The sequence below is a fragment of the Lagenorhynchus albirostris genome, chromosome 15 (genome assembly GCF_949774975.1).
Source record: "Lagenorhynchus albirostris chromosome 15, mLagAlb1.1, whole genome shotgun sequence".
NCBI lineage: Eukaryota > Metazoa > Chordata > Mammalia > Artiodactyla > Delphinidae > Lagenorhynchus > Lagenorhynchus albirostris.
Window position 1 is genome coordinate 4,379,968 of NC_083109.1, and position 16,974 is coordinate 4,396,941.

The following is a 16,974-nucleotide window of genomic DNA, read 5'->3' on the forward strand; positions in this document are numbered from 1 at the left end:
TGTGGCGCACGGGCTTAGTTGCTCCGCGGCATGTGGGATCTTCCCGGACCAGGGCTCGAACCCGTGACCCCTGCATTGGCAGGTGGATTCTTAACCATTGTGCCACCAGGGAAGCTCTGTCTCTATTTTGTTTTTAGCATATTAATCATAGTTATTTTGAAGTACATTTTTACTCACTCCTGTATGTGGATAACCTCTGGGTCTGCTTCTACTGATTCTTTGAGCTTCTGGTTGAACAATCATATCTCTTGTCTATTCTCAAATCAGGTAATTTCTTACTATATGCCAGACATGTGGATAATACATTGCAGTTTCTGGATTATCTTCTTCTAAAACACATCTTTTAAAATATTTCTGATTCATATTTTATAATCATGAAAGTAAAAGCATTACTCTGTCATAGGGAGAGTTATTTATAAATAGTTTGTTATTTATAAATATTTATAAATTTTATAATTTATAATTTTATAAATTATAAATATTATTTATAAATATTTTGTTATTTATAAATATTTTGTTATTTATTCTGAGCCAATATCCTTGTTATTTATCCTTTAGCAATATGAAAGGCTGACAATTTTCCTCCAATCTATAGAATTAATTGTTCAGAATCGCTTGGAAAGGAATGCAAGAGTGTTATTAAGCATATTTCATTTCTAAACCATTCTAAATCATTGCAGACTCCAAACTGTTTCAATATAATATCTGCCTACTTATCATAAATGTGTTCTATGCCTCTGAATCCTTTCAGGAAAAAAAGGCAATGACTGTGTCTTCTATAGTGTGACACAGAATGTGGCTTACCTCTGAGAAGTCATGAGACCTCTTCTGAAGAAACAATGATATTTTTCATCCCATTGGACCATTATACATTATCTTGGTGGTAACTGGAGAATTAGAGTCATAATGTCCAGTTCTATAGTCAGAATCTTTACCTTTCTTGATATCCGCATAATTTTCTTTGAAAAATATAATGCACTGAAAGTTTTTTGTTTCATACTCTTTTCATTTTGTAATTCCCCGCTCAGGTTTCCATGATGTATTTGTGCCTCTCTCTATAGATGTACCTAGATTTCCTTGCAACCATTTGTAATGGCCTCTACTGATACAAATTAGCAGAACTGTAATCAACAGCACAAATTGATACTGGTAGCTCTCCCTTATTTGTAACTCATTGATAGTACTAAGTGCAAGGGGGGGAATAAAACGTAAAATAAAACATTTATTTCCTGTATTTTTTTTGCTAGTATAATATTTAAATCTACATTGATGTGTTATCATGTGGATAAAATGTATGAGTACATGAACAGAACCAGGAAAAATCAAGAGTGATTCATTAAAACCACCATTTTCCCCTCATCTCACAATTTATGGCCCCACCTTGATAGTATAGGAAGACTAACAACAGAAACTAAAATTAACTTGTTTGTTTTGTCCCTAAGTTGCTTCATGTTATTCAAGGAAAAAAAAAAAGAAAGAAAGAAAAGGCCCTCTAACCTCCTGTACTATTTATCACTTAAAATATTAGAGCTCATTTTATAAAAAAACTAATTTTTTTTTTGTGTGTGTGCGTTACGCGGGCCTCTCACTGCTGTGACCTCTCCCGTTGTGGAGCACAGGCTCCAGACGCGCAGGCTCAGTGGCCATGGCTCACGGGCCCAGCCACTCCGCGGCATGTGGGATCCTCCCAGGCCGGGGCACGAACCCACGTCCCCTGCATCGGCAGGCGGACTCTCAACCACTGCGCCACCAGGGAAGCCCAAGACTAAAAGTTTAAACTTTAAAGAACTACAGGGTTTAATTACTGGCCTTGCTTGGTTTTTATAAATAGAACATTGTTTATTCAGAAGGTAAATCCTATTTTTGTACTTATTACCACAGGCTTGTGAATCACTAAAAGAAAACAAACAACCTAATTCCCACAGGTGATTGTTTTTATTATTAATGTCACAGAATTGATTTTCAAATTTAGAACTACTGATGTGTTCTGACTAGTTATTTGGTATTTGTTAAATGCCAGCTGTGTGTCAAAAATATTATTTTTGTGATTATATGCTTGTACAGAATCACTCACTGCAGAGTTTAACAACCACATCATACAGAATTCACAGAGACTTTCCAGGAGGGGGATAATTTGGAGTAGTTCCTAATACATTTCTATTTTCCATCAAAAGGCAAAATTGATTATACTAATTAAAGCTGGCCCTGCTTCAGTCAGGGGGAATCTGGCATACGAGGCATATACAGGTAAACAACCTGGGCTATTCAAGTCTGGGCACGTCATGTAACCCTAAAACCTACCCAGGGTCTTTCCTCTTTGGGGTTAACTTCAGCAATGCAGGCTCTGTAATCCATACCCATTGATAGCCCATCCTGAATTCTTTCTCTTAAGGACCCAAGAGAGACATGTTACTCGTCCTAAAGCAGAAGCCAGGAGGGCCACGCGCCCAGGTGACTGCAAGGGGGGAGGGAGCCAGGTATCTCAGTCTTCTCGATTCTCGAATCATCTTCAGTTATTGTACAGAACACAGTAAGTTCACTCCAACTCTTTTTGATAAGTTTCTGAGTACTTCACTTCTGCGTCTATTCTGATTTGTCACTTTTGCTTGTCTGGAGGTCGAATATAAATTACTTTTACGAAGCCATGTAACCTTCCGTCGTTCATTTGGTTTTTCCCCCATAGCATCATTTTGATTCACAGTGGAGTGTCACTATTTTTAAAGCCCAGCCTGACGTCAGGATTCCTGACCTGCGTTCGTCTCCCGCGGTGCCAAAGCCCTTTTCATCGACACCCTCCTCCACACTCTCGCCCTAAATCTCGGTGACTCACGCTGCCATCATGTAGCATCATTTGGCACCCACGCGGACGCGGAGCCTCGCTCCGTCCGGCACTAAGCTGCGTGCCTGTCTCCCGTCTCCAGAGAGGTTAGGATCTGCTGAAGCAATTTCAGAGGCCGTGCAGGGAGAGGAAGATAAGGCAGCCAAGCAACACTTCAGATAAATTATCCACCGAAAAGAAAACGCTGTGAAGCCATAGAAGGCGTCAGTGTTTGCGGTTAGGGTGTTAGGATGGCTGTGCGAGGGATGTATAAATGTGTATTCGCATTTTGGAGGGACGCAGGGGGAAGGATGAGGGCAGAAAAAAAGGCCAGGCGTAGGCTTCCGGTTTCCAAACTGCTTCCTTGACGTCCCTCTCTTTTCCCAGTCCCGGAATGGGGGGATTGCATTTGAGGGTCGTATTTCCAGTTGGATTTTTCTGTGTTGCTTTGTTTATCCTGCGGGAAGGAAAACCAAGGTTCTGCATCTTATTTTGGTGGTGTCCGATTTGTACTTATGCATACTGTATGGAATCATTCTAATACGTAATCATCTAAATGGAGGGACTTTCCTCCATTTGGGCCTTTTAATGTGAAAGGAAAGTCAGCTCACAATGTTTGCCTTGGAAAAACTGTTAACTTCTGAACTCCCTCTGAAAATGGGCTCTAGATATTCTGCTGGTTTTACTCATTCTAACATTTCATCTTCTCATTAGGAACAGAGTGATCCTTTTCTGCAGAATAATACCATCCATCCGTTAGTCCTCTGTCCACGCTCACAGTACACACAAAAAACGTCTTTTCCCTTTTAAAATCATGCATTTTTAATGTTCTGTAAATGACCTGGGTGAAGGTTAAGCAGGTGTATACACATGTAAAAAAATACATATGTTGGGCTTCCCTGGTGGCACAGTGGTTGAGAGTCCGCTTGCCGATGCAGGGGACACGGGTTCGTGCCCCGGTCTGGGAAGATCCCACATGTTGCGGAGCGGCTGGGCCCGTGAGCCATGGCCGCTGAGCCTGCGCGTCCGGAGCCTGTGCGTCCGGAGCCTGTGCGTCCGGAGCCTGTGCTCTGCAACGAGGAGGCCACAGCAGTGAGAAGCCCGCGTACTGGAAAAAAAAGAAAAAAGAAAAAAAACACATGTAAAAACACTTACAAGCACTTTACTCTTCGTAAGCTGTACCTCAACCAAAAATTAAGTAAAATCACCTATTTTTTCCTCTCTGCACAGCAGCCATTTTCTTTCTCATTGTTATTATTATTCTATTGCTAAAGTAATTAAAGGAATTGAAAAAATTCAACCAGTGTCTCCCTACCGTAATCAAAATGTTTGTTTTTCAGTATCTGATCTCACTTTGGACATATAGTTGTGATTGGGAAATATATGCTGTTTTGTATTCTGCTTTTGTTCCACCTGTAATATCATATCAAATATTTTCCTGTCTTTCATGACCCTCATAATTTTCCATTCTAATGGCTGCAAACTCTTCTGCTAAGTGATTACAACATCATTTGCTTATCCACTCCTCTTGTATTGGACATCTAGGTGACTTCAGATTATTCATTAAAACAAATTACCCTCCTATAAACATATGCATGCATGCATTCATCCATCCAATGGATGGAATATTAATTTAAGCCTTTGTTCTTTGTGGAGGGCACAAAAACGGAATGCAAATATGAAAGCTCCTCTGAGGAGCACTGAGTGTGGTCTGTACTGTGCAGTAAGAACTGCTAATTAATTACAGTATGGTCCTGTTTGTTGAGACCTGCACTGTGATCGCCATGCGACAAACCCATCTCTGGACTCAGCTCCAGTTGGACACCGAATGGCTAATTGGGCTTGTCTGGTCCACCCCAGTGTGGCCAGCACTGGTCAGCACCCCGTAACTACTCAAGCCTGGCCGCTGAATGAATGAATGCATTATCTGACCTCACTATCCCAACAAGTCTGTGAGATAGACATTATTATCCCCGTGTTACAGATAAGGAAACTGAGGCTTGTGGACAAAGGTACAAAATGTCACGGAAACACAGGGCTTATCAGCTGACGTGCACAATTGCATCTAACCCTCATTCAAACCCTCTGAGGTACAAATGAGAATCCCAGTTTTGCTGATGAGGAATCTGAGGATCACTCAGCTTTCAAATATTAGAATCAGGATCCAAACCTAGAATTTCCAACTCAGATTCCACATTCTCTTCAGGTACTACGCTTTTCCTCAGATGTGGGATTATGGAGTTAAAAGGCAGAAACATTTTTATTATTCTACTTTTAATATTGTCAATATTCCTTTCATTTCTGCTCAAAAGTACTGCCTGTAGGGCTTCCCTGGTGGCGCAGTGGTTGAGAGTCCGCCTGCCGGTGCAGGGGACACGGGTTCGTGCCCCGATCCGGGAAGATCCCGCATGCCGCGGAGCGGCTGGGCCCGTGAGCCCTGGCCGCTGAGCCTGCGCGTCCGGAGCCTGTGCTCCGCAACGGGAGAGGCCGCGGCAGTGAGAGGCCCGCGTACCGCAAAAAAAAAAAAAAAAAAAAAAAGTACTGCCTGTAACATACATAGTTAACTGTGTGTGACTAGAGCTGTACTAGCAGCAGGTATTATCTTTTTAAATATTTTTGCTAATGTGAACTGTTTTAATAGCACCTATTGTACATTATTTAGCATTTCCTTAATCCACATGGAAGCCCAACACTTTTTCATATGTGTCTGCTCTTCTGTACATTGTCTCCTTATGAACTTTGTCTCTTTGTTTATTGGACTCATAATTTTACTGATGTATATTGAAGTGGCTTCTTTAGATATTAACCCTTTGTCATATTTGATTCCTACATCTTTTCCCCAAATAGTTGTTTCCTTTTTTATGTGGTTAATTTTCATTTTATAAAAGTGGTCTAGGGAACTTCCCTGGCGGTCCAGTGGTTGGGACTCCACGCTCCCACTGCAGGGGTCGATCCCTGCTTGGGGAACTAAGATCCTACATGCCGCATGGCACGGCAAAAAAAAAAAAAAAAAAAGTGGTCTGCAGTCTAATAGTTAAAGGCTTGGTTTCTTCTATTGCTTTAGAAAGTTGTATCACTCCTCCAAATATCTGTTTAGCATCAAATATCTTATATTTAACAGACCAATTCATCTGGAGTTCAATATAGTAGAGAATACGGATCTAAAGTGTATTTCCCAACTTCCTAATTTAAGCCAGGGCTATATTAAATTCACACCCACCTGTACTGTGGCACCTGGTAGACATACCCATTCCATACTGTTGTTAATATTTTGAACATCACCTGGTTTGTTACCCAATGCCATATATTCAGTTATTCATTCTTTCATCACATTTTTTGTGACGCTTTCTCATATATTTACATTTATATATCAATGGAATATTTCTAGCTTTTTTTCTATTCAGATGACTTAATTTTCTACACCACTTGAGTAACCTGTTAATTATTGTATATTTATAACATTATTTTATATCTGGCATGGTAGAGTCAAATATCGTGGCATCTGGAGCTTATACAATTTTGGGGACAGGGGTCATAAAGAAAATACATTTCGTTTTTGTGAAATTAATAAAAACATATGACCATGAGAACACATTGCTAGAACACCTCCCAGGACATTGGGAAAATCCGCACAGAGAGGGCACAGAAGTATAAGCTTCATTAGCTTCATGGTAAATCCACCTCTGCCGTTTGGGCTACACTCCACTTATTTAAATTATTTATATGTTCCTATGGCCGTTCTTTCCTAATGATTTTATAATTATTTACTTCAGTTGTTTTCATCTGTTTGTTCTGTTTAACGTCTTCTAGGGATTTTAGTTGGACTTGGAGAGAATTATCATTCTTAGAAAACTTATTCTCTTCCAGAACACACTGCTCTATATTCCATCATCTCCCTTTATACTTTCCAGTAAATTTTTCATTGTTTTCATACATCTATTCCTTGTTAAGTTTATTCCTAAGTAATAAACTTATAATTAATTTTCTTTATAATTTATTTCTTGTTATAATTAAAGAGGTGTTAATACTGCTACACAAGAATATTATTGATTTTACACATTTCTTCTATATCTGGCAACTTTTTGCAGGTTTGTTTACATTTTTAATCACCTGAAGTTGAATATGTTGTCTCTATGGGCCCAATATGTATTATTCTTATGTCATAATTTTGGTTCTTAACTTATTGAAGAGAATAAAACAATATTAAACTAAGGCAGCACCTTAGTTTCATTCTGCTTTTAAAGAAATGTCTGTAAGATTGTTCATTGATTTAACATTGTCCCTTGATTTAAAAAAAAAGTTTCATAATATGTTAAGTCTTTTTATTTTATTTTATTTTTTTAACATCTTTATTGGAGTATAATTGCTTTACAATGGTGTGTTAGTTTCTGCTTTATAACAAAGTGAATCAGTTATACATATTCATACATCCCCATATCTCTTCCCTCTTGCATCTCCCTCCCTCCCAACCTCCCTATCCCACCCCTGTTAAGTCCTTTATTAAAAAATATGTAGTTGGAATCTGTGTTTCAAATTACTTTTTAGCATCTATGGAAATGACCATATGTAAATTTTCATTTAACTCATCTGTGTCTTATAAGATTTTGCAATTGAACCATCCTTGAATTCCAGGGGGTACATTTTACTTTCTAATGCAATGCCCTTTTGAAGGGTTTTGTTTAAGATTTCCCCATCTATATTTATGACATTGACTGTTTGGAGTGCTTATCCTTATCAGTAATGTATTAAGCGTTTCTAGTCAAGAACACACTTTGCAACATAGTGTTATCTATCTTTTAAATATTTTAAAAATTCACTCATATTCAGAGCCTTTTTAATGAAATTGTAATAGTTCTTTGATGACTTTTCTGATTTTCTCTTGTCTTATCAATCTGTAAAGATTGCCTTTGTCTTGCATCAACTTTAGAAATTTTTATTTTGCATGAAATTTCTTTGAGAATTACAAATACAGTAGCATACTTTAGATATTTATTTCTCATAGTTTTATTTCAATAGAGTTTCTATTTCCTTTCTAATTTCTATTTTTAAGTGTTCTTTCATTTTTCTTAATTAGAATTATCAGAAGTTTTATTCTATATTATAAAAGTTTCAAGAAATCAGCTCTTGTTTTCGCTGACTCTGTTTATTGCTTTCCAACTTATGACTTTATCTTTTATTTCTTTCATTTTGTTTTTCTTCTCTGAGATATTAAGTTGAATAATTTATTTACTTTCTCTTTTTAATTTTAGCAATAAAACATTTAAAACTTTTATTGATGTTTTTCTAAGCACTGATCTTGGTATGCAGGATATTATCATTATTATTTTCTAAATTATGTTTTAATTGAGTTCTTGATTTTCCCATTGTACCAGTTGTATTTTTTTTGTGTTTTTTTTTTACATCTTTATTGGAGTATAATTGCTTTACAATGGTGTGTTAGTTTCTGCTTTATAACAAAGTGAATCAGTTATACATACACATATGTCCCCATATCTCTTCTCTCTTACCAGTTGTTCTTTAGGAGATTATTTTAAAATATCAGAGTAATTTGAAATTCTGTTTCTTTATTCTGAGGACTTCTAATTTTAAGTTTTAGTTGTATTTTGGTTAGAATGTAGCCTGTAAAACCTCTGGTGAAGTTTATTCATTTAATTTTCTGTAAACTAGCAAGAGATAAGATTGATAAGTGTTCTTCGAGTAATTCTAAAATAAATTATATCTCATTTATAGAGTACAGAATTTTGCCTAATTTACTTGTTATGCCTTTGGTTATAAGGAATTTAACTCTCCCCTATAACTGAATTTTTGTTTGTTTCTACATGAAATTCTTACATTCTTTGCTTTTTGTGTTTTGTTGCTATGTTAGTTGGTGCATATGAATTCACAATTATCATATCTTAAGTATGTACTATGTTTATCTTTGTATAACCACCCATTTATTTCACTTAATATTTTTTATCTTGAATTATTTGAAATTATTATTCCAACCTTTGCTTTCCTGTATTTATCATTGCTATATCATTATAGAAACTTTTAATTTTAGGTTGTCTGTGTGACTTTTTATATGTATGTTATTCATGAGCAGCACAATGCTGAACTAGAATCCTCTTTGAGCATCTTTGCCTTTTAGTGGGAGTTCCACTTGGTGTTTTTCCTTTTCTTTTAGTTCCATTCTTTTTCCTTCTACAAAAGTTTTTAAACTTTTGTTTGAATTTGACTCACCTGAGTGATCATTTTCATAACTGTTATTTTCCTTTGTTTTAAGCCACTTTATAAACATTTTAAAGGAATTGAAGGAGAGAAGATCCCTGGTGTTCCCTCTGTCATCATTCCAAAAGGGCACAGCATTGTTTAATGAAATGCAGCCATCTCCAAGTTTCCAAACTCCCCACCACCACAAATAGCTGTCTTTTCCTATTCAGGTCGTGCCTTCTTGAATTCTATAATTGATCATTTGTCTTCCATCAAATGCAGATTCCTATTTCTTATGTTTTGATTTCGAGACATTATTCTGGTACAATGCTATTGTCTTCAAATTTTAAGTATGCCATTCAAGTCCTTTTTGTACCAAAAATACCATATACAAACCTCATTTTACTTTTCTCTCAATTCTTCTAACAACTCCACAGTTTCCTTTTTTTGAAATTTCAATAAACCATAAAATTTTATTAATTCTGTTTCAAGAAGAACGTTGAGAAAATAATGTTTCAAAAGTCAATTCCTTCTTTTTTAATGAATGTTTTATGAAATATTCTTTCTCTAAAGGTCACTATTATTCTTGTTCCAATTATAGTATTAGTGTTCACATGCACCATTAAAATATCACCTCCATTTTTTTCTAGTACTTTCCCACCTTTTCTGATGTAAAATTTGTCCTGAGTAAATGATAAGCACAATTTAAACTCTTTTCTTTATAGCACTAATATTTTTAAATGTCACACTTACCAGTAACAACGATAATAGATAGCAATATTGAATTAACTCTTTTTAAAACTCAGTTTTGTAACTGGTGGTTCTGAGGCAATGTTTATCTACTAGTAATGTATGTATGTGATAGAAAAATTGTGGGAGGAGGGGAAGAGTGGGGAGAGGGGCACAGAGGAGATAAAGCATAACCAGTATAAAGAACCATAAGATTAATAAGTAAGTGTTATTCTGTATTAATATTGGAATTTCCAGCATCAGTGCACCCCCTACTGACTGAAGTCCAAATAAATTTATTTTTAAATGTCATTTAATGCATGTCATAAAACTGAATCAGTAGAGTTACTTAGGAAGAGTCTTTATCAACTTTCTTCCTAAGAGACTTTGCTGGATCTTCACTGGTGAAAGAGTAACACCACAACTCAAAAATATGGAACTCAAAGCCACTCACCACCTGAAAGAAATCTATTCATTAACTAACAGACATTTATTAAGCACGTAATAGGAACTTAGGAGGATATAAAAATGACCAACACAGAATCCTGACATCTTAAACTCTCATGAGGGCGACAGATGACTGCATAAGTGCTTCTGAGCCTCACCCCTTCCTACTCCCCCACATGCCCCACGTCAGCCATGACAGAGCACACGACAGTCTCCAAATTAGCCATGCACTGAACCACCACGCACCCCTGACACCAGCCATGCTCTTCTTTCTCTCTAGAATTCCCTCCTTCCTCTTCCCTCCCCTTGAAGGACTTCTTTTCTTTCCCAATACAACCAGGGAATCATTTTTTGAACATTTAAGTTTTTTCAAAATTTACATTATTACAAATAATTCTGTGATCTAGATCTTTGTCCAATCTCAGAATATTTTGTTACAGTAGATTCCTGCATTAGGAATCACAAAAAACAAAGAGGAATGTTTAAGGCTCTGAAGAGATGTTGCCAAATTGCTCACCACAAAGATTGCACCAATTATACATTCAACATAAGTGTATAAAAGTGTCTATTTCACTTCACACTCATCAATTATGAATAAGAGCTATATTTTAATCATTGTTAATTTCATAGGCAAAAAAAAAAAATTGAATACTCTCTTAGTTTCTATTTCTTGGATCACCAGTATGGTTGAGCATTTTTTCACATCTATTCACCATTTTCACTTTTTCTACCAATTGCCTGTTTGTGGTATTTTTATTTTCTAAAAGATTTTAGTGGGGTTTTAATAGTTTATATGAGTTTTTTTATGTATTAAGAAAGTTAACACTTAACCTGCCATATTAATGGTAAATATTTTCATACAATATTTTCCTTTCAATTTTGTTTTTGATTTTTTCTATTTTTGTGTCAGTGCTATTTGTGCAGTGGAATCCTTATGAATAATTAGATTTTTAACATTTATCTCTTTAGTTAATCTAGAACTTATTTAGGCATATAGCCTGAGATAATATAACTTAACTGATTTTTCTGAATACTTAACCATCTGTCCCAGCACCATTTATTTACTAAGCTATCCTTTCCCCTTGGATTTGAAATGCTGATTTAAATCAAATGCTAGGAATTCCCTGGTGGTCCAGTGGTTAGGAATCCATGCTTCCACTGCAGGGGGCATGGGTTCAATCCCTGGTAGGGAAATTAAGATCCCACATACCACAGTGCGGTCGAAAAAGAAAAGAAAAAAGAAATCAAATGTTAAAATATCATATATACTGGGCTTCCCTGGTGGCGCAGTAGTTGAGAGTCCGCCTGCCGATGCAGGGCACACGGGTTCGTGTCCCGGTCCGGGAAGATTCCACATGCCGCGGAGCGGCTGGGCCCGTGAGCCATGGCCGCTGAGCCTGCGAGTCCGGAGCCTGTGCTCCGCAATGGGAGAGGCCACAACAGTGAGAGGCTCGCGTACCGCAAAAAATATATATATATATATCATATATACTAAGGTTAATTTTAAAGCTATCCATTCCTTTCCACCCATATTTGCCTAGTATCACACTATTTTGACTACTATAACTAGATAGTATGTTGTAATACCTAGTACATCAAATTCTCCTGTTTGTGTTTTCAACATTTTCTCGGCAATTCTCAACTCTTTATTCTTCCAAATGAACATTAGAATCACTCTGTCAGGTTCCAAATACATCCTGCGGGGCTTTTGATTGGAATTTCATTAAACTAATTTGGGGAGAATTGACAACATCAAAACATTCAATCTTCCTGCCCAGAAGCATGGTAGCTCTTCCTTTATTCAAGTTTCCTGTTATATCCTTCTGAAAAACTTTATGATTCTGTTTATATAGATCCTATCCCATCTCTTGTTAGGATTTCTTCCTAGGTTTGTTGTATTTGGGGTTATTTTGAATGGAAATTTTTCATTATTGCTTATAAGTGATCATTGCTGGTATGAAAAAAAAGCTATTGATTTTTTTGTATTTTTAAATTAATTTTAAATTAAATGTAAACAATTTTATATTAGCTTTTCAAATAAATCACAATTACCTAAAGTATAATTTTAGGAGATCTACAACCAATTCTATGTGCTGATTGATTCTGTTAAAAATGTGAATATCTGGGGTTTCCCTGGTGGAGCAGTGGTTAAGAATCTGTCTGCCAATGCAGGGGACACGGGTTCAAGCCCTGGTCCGGGAAGATCCCACACGCCGTGGAGCAACTAAGCCCATGCGCCACAACTACTGAGCCTGTGCTCTAGGGCCCCTGTGCCACAACTACTGAGCCCACGTGCCACCGCTACTGAAGCCCGTGTGCCTAGAGTCCGTGCTCTGCAACAAGAGAAGCCACCGCAATGAGAAGCCTGCGCACTGCAACAAAGAGTAGCCCCCGCTCGCCGCAACTAGAGAAAGCCCGCGAGCAGCAACAAAGACCCAACACAGCCAAAATAAATAAATAAAATAAATTTTTTAAAAATGTAAATATCTGAATGTATGTGTGCTAAGCACCAGTTGGCTGATGGAAATAACTAAAGCTATATGAGGATTTTGTCTTATTCAGAGTTATAGTCAATGGCATTTGAAGAAATAAGAAACCACTGAAATGACTTCTTACAGCAGGCTTTTTCTACATTATTATTTAGTGAACAGACAAGTCAGAAAAGGAAAAAGCCTGGACATGCCAATATGCTCTTTCTCCAGTGCATTCCAAAGATTCTCAACACATGGGTTCTGGTGCCTCTGTTTCCCCATCTGCTAGGTTTCTGAAGTATTTGGAAGGAAGGTCTATGTAAATTTAAGATTCCATCATGATATATCAGCCTGCAAGTACTCATAAACATTTTCATCTTGTTTAATGTAACACACAATCCGTAAAAGGGCATGTTTTCTGTTGGAGCTGAGGCTTCCCTTCTCCATCCGAGCCCTTAGGAAAATGTCTTACTTTCCTCTCTTCCCCGGTGGTTAGAGTACCTGCATTTGTCAAATACTTCTTTGATGAAAAATGGAAGGAGACGGAGCTGGGTAGATTTTGGTACATTTTGACATTTAACTTGCAGCACACAAGTAAAGCAACATGCGGGGAGTGGCTGATTCCCTAGTCAATCCTTTGGGCACTTCTAATAGGGATGCTCACTGATTTACTAAGGACAGCAATCTTTTTCCCAACCTTAGGCCCAAGCAAACAGCTCTTCTCTTAAATGAAGGCAGTTTGGGCCATAGGCACATCCTCCCCTCCGGGCCTACTCTGAGCTACCAGCCAGAGTGCTGCCCCTGCTTCTCTCCCCTCTGGCCTCCAAGACCAGTCTCCCTAGACGGACCCGTAGAGTGGTTGGGGGCACTGCTCTGACTCAGGCACCTGCTGGGTCTCTCCCAGTTCCCTTGTGTTCTTTCTGGCTTTAGACCGTCATGCTGTGCCTTGCAATTTCCAAATTCTGGTCATTATCCAGTTTCATAAATCTGTCGCTGACCCGCATCAATACATGAGGCATAGTGTCACCTCATGCTAGGGCTTGCTTTCCGTTCATTCTTTTATTCATTCAACTGTTGCTTTTTGAACAGCTACTATGTGCCTGGCACTGTGCTAGGTCACTGGAGACACAGCTGTGAACGAGACAGACCATCTCTCTGGAGTATTCCCTCTGTCTGCATGGGTCCCCCAGAACTAAGAAGATCAAAACCCCGGTTTCCTACAGGCCTCCAAGCCCCTCCGAGCCTAAGTGCTGGGGTCTGGTTTGCCTCATACTCCAGAATGGTACGAGTTTACTTTATCCTTCGTGGAAAAATCTCTTGGCAAATTTCCCACATGATGTTGGAGCATGCAAATGTGAATAGACCCATTTTCTCAGTGGAGAAGCTCACATGAAGATAGAAAGGATACACTGTTTTGTTTGTTTGGGAGGAGACACAAGGACACATGGTGGGAATGGAAGCTGACATCTCTGTGTTGTCTCTTCCTAAAGGTTTTCCAACCTGACGCCCAGAGTGAGCAAGCCTGAGCCCACGCGTTACCAACGAGGTTGGCCACCCAATGTTCTGGTTTTCACCTTGGCTGCCAATAACCTAGTTTAGTTTTTCTTTCATGAGCTGACTGAACCACCTAGTTTAGGCATCGTGGCAACATGAAAAGCAACCACCTCCCTGGGAGGAGCTACCTGCAGGCCCACAGGTACCTGTGGTCAGTATTACTGATTCCAGTGCCTTGGAAAAGAACCACTGAATACTCCTCCTGGATCCATATTCTAGAACCTTCTACCCACATGCTGTGAAGCTACTCAGTGTGGTCCACAGTATCATGCGGTCCTTCTGTGAAGGGCGCTGAGTCTCAGTGATGAAATCATGTATTTTTTAAAATGGTCCAGGTCAGTCATTATAAGATGTTTCATGGCAAACCACTGACTTATCTTCCATTCTTCCATTTTTTGTGCTTGTTTTTCATATAATTTCTTGAATGTACATAAAATGTCCCCCTTCTGCAGAATGGACCTCTCAGGAAGACCATAAGAAAGCAAAGAGCTGACTCTACCCCAACTTCTGTGAATAGAATCCAGCAAATATTTATTGGACTTCCCCTTATGTTCAGAACATTTTAACACACCCACCTTCTTACAGAATGAGTAGGGGTAACCAGGCGGGTCAGACTGCGATTTCACACATCCCAGCTCTGCTGTGGCTGACCTTGCCACCTCCAGCCTGGGGAACGAGGCAAATACATTACACGAGTTTTGTGTTGTTGTGTCTGTCACTCCTGTCCCCATGCCACAACCTAGTGATGAGAAAACAGTGCTGGCCAGTGGAAGGCACATGTGACAGAAGAGGCACGGCCATCTCTTTGCCTCCTTTTTCTGGCAGGAATAAAGTCCCTACTTCCTTTCTTTACAAGATGTCACACTGGCCAATGAGGGGATGCATGGGATGGGCCCCGAGCTGCCTTGGAGAAAGACAAGATATTTATTCATCCCAGATTTCTGCCCCGACACTCGTTACTGAACGGGTTGGAACCCCCGGGGTTGAAAGAGGTGCTGATTCGATCCTTTGAAACTGTAGTCAGCTGGACTGCTTTCAGGAAGTGGATCGTGGCTGTAATTGCTCTCTCCCTCCGTGTTCATGCTGTTGGCCACTGAAATGTTAGCTCCGAAAGGTCATCCAGATAGGGTCAAGTAAGAATAAGCCACACAAAAAGGAGCTTGTCTGAATCCGTCCCAGGCCAGTAGGCGGCTGCATTTGTAATTCCCTGTTTCCAAGGTCCCCTGTGGATGAGGGTACTTGGAAGGGGAGCCCCAGACAAAGCCTAGTCTGCTTCTCGCTTGGTCCGTTTGTCTCCAGCAAAATGGAGGAGACTGCCAAGCTCCACAGCTAGCCAGGAACCAGGCTCCAACGGTCCCCCCCACCACCTTTTTTTAAATTGAACTATAGTTGATTCGTCTTTTGTAAACCTAGAGGGTGGGTCTCAGTGCAGCCTGTCACCCCTCTCTCCCGATGGCACAGAGCTGAGCTATGTTGGCCGTGGTCACCAAACAGCAGGTCACAATCTGGGTGACTTCAAATAAGAAATGTCCTTTATAAGAGAAAAAAAAAAATGGGAAACGCGGCTCCCATCTACGTGCAGGTGGATGCTGCTAAGAGCCTTCTCCGGTCTTCAGATGCTCGGTGCTTGGCTAGAGCACCTCCTTCCATCTTTTTGTCTCCTGATGTGGTCAGAGGAACCAAACAAAGTATCTTACATGACCATGAAAGAAGGACCGCTAGAACTGTTCATCTCAGAGATGCATGGGATGATGACATTTTTATCATCCCAGGAAGGCTTTCTGGCCAGGTTTTATATCTCTGTGTGTGAGAGTGTTTGCAAAGCAATCTTTTCAGGGTGAAAGCTTTCCGCATAGAAAGAGTGAAACTAATTTCCACATGGACCGCCTGGTTATGAGAAGATAGCTCATAAGACAAATTGGTTTAGCTCGAAGAAATGATCCTTAATTTCTCAGGATAAGGAATTACTGGAATAGTCAAAGTCCTCCCAGGAGAAGGGATTCATTTCTTATGATAGGAACTTAGGAATAACTTGGTTAGATGCTTAGGTAAACATAGAGGGGGGGTGGCGGGGGCGGGGTGGAAATCATATAGATAGGAAGCTCTGGACCGTTACCCAAAATCTGGGATCACTAATATGGGAACAAAATTGCATTTGCCTCAAGATACTTGTTGAATTAGAAGTAATGAAAGATTCCTGAGATAAGGAGGTGCCCTTTGTAGACACAAGCAAGTGGGCTCCAGGGCCCGAGGTCCCTGCAGGCTTCTGAGTCCCTCCTGCTTTCTGGTCTCTTTCCAGGCCAGTGAAATCCCCAGGGAACAGAGGCCACGGGATGTTGAATTCCTGGGCTTGTTGTGCAGGTTGCGTCTTTCCCGCTCATCCCGAGGCCACGCAGATTCTGTCTCTCCATCTGTAAAGTCTGCTTGAGTCAAAGCACAAAGGTGAGTGTGTGTGCAAGTTCCCTACCAGTAGGGCTTCCTAAAAATGCCTCAAACCCCACCTCCCCTCCTTCCACCTCTGCCCTTGTTTCTCACCCTGAGGGCCTGGGCATCTTCCTCCTAAACAATCACCCTGAGTAGTCCCAGCTCTTGAGGTTTAAGAAAGCCCTCATTCTTAGTGTACAGTTGGTGCCCAGTCAACCCACTGAATCCACTTTCAACCAGCAGCAAAATTTCATAGTAAATAACGAAAAGCAAAAATTGTAGCTAGGGCTTTACCCTGGAAAATGAAATATCAAATGACACTAGTAAGTTTATAGACAC